Genomic DNA, 6000 nt, shown 5'->3' with positions numbered 1-6000 from the left:
TTTAGAAACCAAAACACCTGCTTGTGTACTATACCCATCCCTGCCCCATAAGAAAGTAACCCCTTCATAGTGAAATCTTTGTGTCCCTTTTCCTTTAAAATATCAATGAATAGTGATCTTTGTGCAGAATGTTTTTTACAAATAAGTAATACATGTTCAGCAGTTTCCCTCTGTTGACAGTATTGACAAAGCCCTGTGTCGTGTTTTTTTATTAAGTGAAGAGAGGAATTTAACATTGTATGACCTATCCGGAGCCGAGTTAGTATAACTGCTTGTCTTCGATCATGTCCTCCACCTGTACCCGAACCTACTTTTGGCTGTATTGCTAATAGATGCCTTCCCCTGAATTCCTGTTCCCAGTCACTCTGCCATACCTTTCTCACGAATTGTTTAACAACCACTCTTGCCTCAGCCTTGCTAATTGGGATGTCAAAATCACATCTTGTTCGTTTTAGGCATTGTCTTGCAGCTACATCCACAATCTCGTTTCCGATTATTCCTACATGTGCTGGAACCCATAAGAATTTGACTGATATTAATTTCATATGTAATCTGAACAGTGTCTGATAAATTTCTATAATGAGATCTGGCCTACAAGTAGACTGCCCCGACTGGATGCTTTGTAAGCACTGACCTAGGCACTGTACAGCTGAATCTACAAGCCTGTAGTCCCATGTTGTCTGCTTCTTTACTGCTTAGGCACCCAAAGTTTCTAATAGGACTGTGGGGAGGGTTACTGCAATCATGTAATGTGGCTAACGCTGGATGACTCTCATTTTGCCCCTTTAGGTTTATCCAATACATGGTAGACAGTGCCACTCGTCGCAAATACAGAGGCATTTCTCCTGTTTCTACCTGTATTGAGGCCCCTGGAGAGGATCTATAGCGCTATGTTTTTGGGAACTCTGATTAATATAATACTGAGTACAGGTGTTGCACGTTATCACTGATGAGCGCGATGGCTTGTGGGAAATGTAGTTATATTAAACTACACCGCATGACGCTAGGCGCATTCCATTTCCCACAAAAGAGGTGGAGGCCGCTCGCCCCGTTACAAGAATAGTACAGTATATTTTAATATTTGTGCTCACATATTTGTTGCTTTTATTTGCTCTAACAATTTTGTCATTCTATATTCTTTATGCTTCTTTAAACACCGCAACACTGGGTGGCAGTAAAATTCAAAAGCATTGTAATGGACCGTCTTCTTTACCAAGTGTAGTCAAAACCCAAAGGTAAAAGTACTCATTGAAGTTGTTTTCTTTTTAACCTATGCCTTTTAATACAATGCCATCCCTCACGATGAACTATTCTATCCATTTTCACTCACTAATAGTTATCCTTACTGTAATTAATACACGACGACGAATCAGCCATAACATTAAAACCACCTCCTTGTTTCTACACTCACTGCCCATTTTATCAGCTCCACTTACTATATAGAAGCACTTTGTAGTTCTACAGTTACTGACTGTAGTCCATCTATTTCTCTGCATGCTTTGTTAGCCCCCTTTCATGCTGTTCTTCATTGGTCAGGACCCCCACAGAGCAGGTATTATTTGGGTGGTGGATCATTCTCAGCATTGCAGTGACACTGACATGGTGGTGGTGTGTTAGTGTGTGTTGTGCTGGTATGAGTGGATCAGACACAGCAATGCTGATTAAGTTTTTAAACACCTTACTGTCACCGCTGGACTTAGAATAGTCCACCAACCAAAAATATCCAGCCAACAGCGCCCCAAAGAGCAGCGTCCTGTGACCACTGATGAAGGTCTAGAAGATGACCAACTCAAACAGCAGCAATAGAGGAGTGATCGTCTCTGACTTTACATCTACAAGGTGGATCAACTATGTAGGAGTGTCCAATAGAGTGGACACGATATTTAAAAACTCCAGCACCGCTGCTGTGTCTGATCTACTTATACCAGCACAACACACACTAACACACCACCACCATGTCATTGTCACTGCAGTGCTGAGAATGATCCACCACCCAAATAATATCTGCTCTGTCGTGGTCCTGTGGGTGTCCCGACCATTGAAGAACAGGGTGAAAGCAGACTAAAATAGTATGTAGAGAAATAGATGGACTACAGTCAGTAATTTTAGAACTACAAAGTGCTTCTATATGGTAAGTGGAGATGATAAAATGGACAGTGAGTGTAGAAACAAGGAGGAGGTTTTAATGTGTTAACTGGCTGATCAGTGTATATGTGCATGTAGGATCCACAACTATTTACTGCCATCCATATATATGAGGAAGCTTTAATTGTACACATGACCAACTTTCCCCAATATTAATTAATTATTTTTATTTATTTATTTATATTTATATTCATTCATTTATTTTCATGCACTTTTCTATGTTATACACACTACAACGCTGGGTGGCAGTAGTAGTCTAAACTAATGTGTTAAATGTATTCCCAATCCAAAGTTGTCATCATTCTAAAAATGAATAAAAAGAAAGAAAAAGACATTGATTTGTAAATTGTGAGTCCAAACATTAATAATTTAGTTGTGTTAAAAGTCCTAAATTGTCATTTAACTTTGTGGTATGTCTTTCTAATCAGTGATTTAATTAGTGATTCTATATTAGTGGTTATGATTAATTAGTGATTTATCTGTGGCTTGAATGCATTTTATCTTCAGACGGAGACACAAGCATCACAATAATGTTCAGTTTAGATTTCAGAAAGCAAATCAAATGTAAAATACATGGAACAATGGTCCCTTTGCCAAGGTTGGAAAGTAAATCCAAACTATTTATTTTTTCCTATTTTATTTATACATTTCTCCCAATATTCTCCCAGTGTTAATGTATACACACACACATACACAAACACACACACACACACATATATATACACCTATATGAGGCAGGTTCATATGGGGATCTGTATCGTGTACAGAGAGTCATGCACTGTCTCATTGTACAGGTGCCAGCAGTTCCAGCAACCACTCAGCTGCCATACCTAAATATGAGGTAACTTTTTTAATGATACAACACATGACCATTTCCCCCCAATATTTATCTATTAAGTTTTATTTATTTTATTTTATTTTATTTATATTACTATTTTTTTTAGTCTTTCCATGTATATTTTTATACGTTTATATGTTTATACATTATACATGTGTCAGAACCAGCTGCTTCTTTTCACCCACACGAGGCAGGTTCATATGGGGATCTGTATCGTGTACAGAGAGTCTGTTTGTTTATTAGGATTTTAACATCATGTTTTACACTTTGGTTACATTCATGACAGGAATGGTAGTTACCCATAACACAAGATTTATTAGTTCACAAGGTTATATTGAACACAGTCATGGACAATTTAGTATCTCCAGTTTACCTCACTTGCATGACTTTGGACTGTGGGAGGAAACCAGAGCACAGAATAAACCGGAATAAACCCACGCAGACACGGGGAGAACATGCAAACTGGGGATCGAACCCAGGACCTTCTTGCTGTGAGGCACTTAGCCACCGTACAGAGTCATGCACTGTCTCATTGTGCAGGCACCAGCAGCACAACCAATGATCAACCAGCAGAGGCCGTAATTGCAGCAGTCTTGAGGAATCCTCTCCTGGCCGTCAAGCCAATTATTGTCCATATGGGTACCCTTGCTGCCAATACTCTTATGTCCTGTAAGTCAAGCATAGTCTAAGAACCACCAAAAACAGGTATGCCATGAATTTCAAGTTGCTGGAATACATGACACTGTTTAAAGTTATAGTAAATGTGATATAGTTACTGATAAATGAATTTCATTACTGTTCTTTGCATGAATTTATGGCGGACGTGCTTATTCAATTACAACTGACCATACAGATACAGGGGCGTCTCGTTCCTTAGGGTGATCGGGCGACGCACCACCAAAGGGCGAAAGGAAAGAAATTTTTCTATCACAGCTGTGACTGTTCTGGAGTCTGTCTTGCCTCGGAATATTGTAGTCCAATCAGCGTTGAGTTGTGTTCCGTACAGTACTGTATTGTTAGTGTGAAGGCTTTACTTAATTTTATGATTAATGGTAAAGCTGGTTTCTCTCCATGTTCAAAGTTATTTGTGAGGGCAAACTGACAGATGACTTAAGATGTTAATTATTTAAGCTTTTAATTAAACAATTGCCCCCCCCCTGAGAGATTTGGCAGGAGCCGCCACTGTACAGATACAAGCTTTATATACCATATGTAGACAATTATGCCAAGTTACTTTCTGCTCGTTAGGAATGTGAATAGAACTAGTACTTTTTGGGTTTTGACCAGATGATTTCAAAGTAGATAAATCGAATAATAATAATATAATAATTATAATATTAAAATGTTTGTTTTAACTTATTTATTATGACTAGTAAGCCGACACAATACATCATTTAAAGACAAGTTGAACACACTGTACTGTAGACTGAACCACTTTACAAGGAGAGTTTGTTGCCTACTGCTTAGGCACAAACCATTTTGCAAATTTGGCAGGGAAGTTTCAGATGTTGTCTGAATACCATATTATTATTATAATTATTATTTTTATTATTTTATTATTATTATTATTTTTATTACCATTGTTATTTATATAATGCATAGATTACGTCATTAGGCTGTAAACCAGTATTACACTTCCCTATTATCTCTTATGACCGCCCCCCTGTTTTTTGAGCAAAATGGTATGCTCTGAACCTATAGGTAAAGAGCGTAGTTATGCGGGTGATGCCAGTCAGAAATCACTGCAGCTGAGTTAACATGTATTTAGTATGACCTTGTTTACTACAGCTATGTAAACAATGCATTAACTTATATTATGCTTAATGCGGGCTGAGCGTGTTTTAGAAATGACCAGGGTTCCAGTTCTGTAAGCGCTGCGGAATTGACCGGAGCGGAGGCAGACAGCACTGGTGGAAGTGGACAGAGGGAGAAGTGGTGCTTTAATAACAGCTGCTTATTATAGTTTAGATTCGGATGTTATTGACTGAATGCTGCAGTAGCTAGAAATGATGGTGCTGCTGCTGTCAGATGCTGAAAAACGTCACGAAGGACACAGGCCGAACTACAGGGGTGAGTAGTGCACAGAACAGAGATGTCATTCAGTGTGTATAACCGGATTACTGTACGTAATCCGAAATGTCATGTTTATTACACGTTATTAGTATTTACCAGTGCGCTTGTAATATTTCTCCAGTCTGAGCACGTGACTCAATGACACCGGCCTGCAGAGCTTCTGGGGCTGGGCGATATGACTATATGATAACTGTATCGGAATATACTCATGTGTCACTTTATTAGGAACACCTGCTCATTTATGAAAGACATCATAAATCATCAACACACATTTCGAGAGCTACAGTTATTCAGACATCAGTATAAAAAGAAGTCTGGAAATTATACCATCTTGGTTGCTGGTGCCACACAGGCTGGTTTAAGTATGCCAGGAACTGCTGACCTTTTACGACTTTAACGTCTCTTGAAAATGATACAGAATAATATGATAAACCAAACACCCAGAGAGCTTTGTTGACCCGTTCTAGAAACATGACAGTGAGTTTGGCGTATTTTAGTGACCTCTCGGTCATCAGATCTAAATCCACTAGAGCACATGTGTCAAACTCGAGGCCAAATCCGGCCCGCCATGTCATTTTATGTGGCCCGCGAGAGCTTAAAAGACTTAGAGGATGATTGTCTTAAAATACACTGTAAAATCGTACATAAACTGCATCTCCCACAATGCATGCCGATTTCGTGACCCGCAAAGTGACAGCATTCCGCAAGTAGATGGCAGTGTTTCCACATCAGTGTTTAACTGGGGTGGTTTTCCAACAAGTGATGTAGAGAAATATTTACAAATAATCCCAAAATGTACAAGAAGAGAAAACTGAAGCAGAAAGAGGTAATTTAATGAAAGATTAGTGCTTCAAGAAGAAAAAACAGTACGTCTCTTGTGTTATGAGGCTGTGTCTGTGGTAAAGGAGTACAATATAAATGTAGATATACATTATAAATATACA

The 6000-nt window shown here is 38.8% G+C and overlaps 1 protein-coding gene across 1 annotated transcript in view; it reads left to right on the top strand.

Moving 5' to 3' along the window:
• The first annotated feature begins 1099 nt into the window (after nt 1–1099).
• Nucleotides 1100–6000, top strand: part of tmem198b (transmembrane protein 198b) — a 51204-nt gene continuing 46303 nt past the window's right edge. Inside the window, exons 1-3 of the mRNA XM_062996826.1 lie at nt 1100–1235; nt 2940–2986; nt 4947–5053. The gene's annotated coding sequence lies outside the window, so the exon portion shown is untranslated. The remainder of the gene's footprint in view (nt 1236–2939; nt 2987–4946; nt 5054–6000) is intronic.

This window comes from Trichomycterus rosablanca, chromosome 6 (assembly GCF_030014385.1).
Source record: "Trichomycterus rosablanca isolate fTriRos1 chromosome 6, fTriRos1.hap1, whole genome shotgun sequence".
Taxonomy (NCBI): Eukaryota; Metazoa; Chordata; class Actinopteri; order Siluriformes; family Trichomycteridae; genus Trichomycterus; species Trichomycterus rosablanca.
This window is presented reverse-complemented; position numbering and strand designations above follow the sequence as displayed.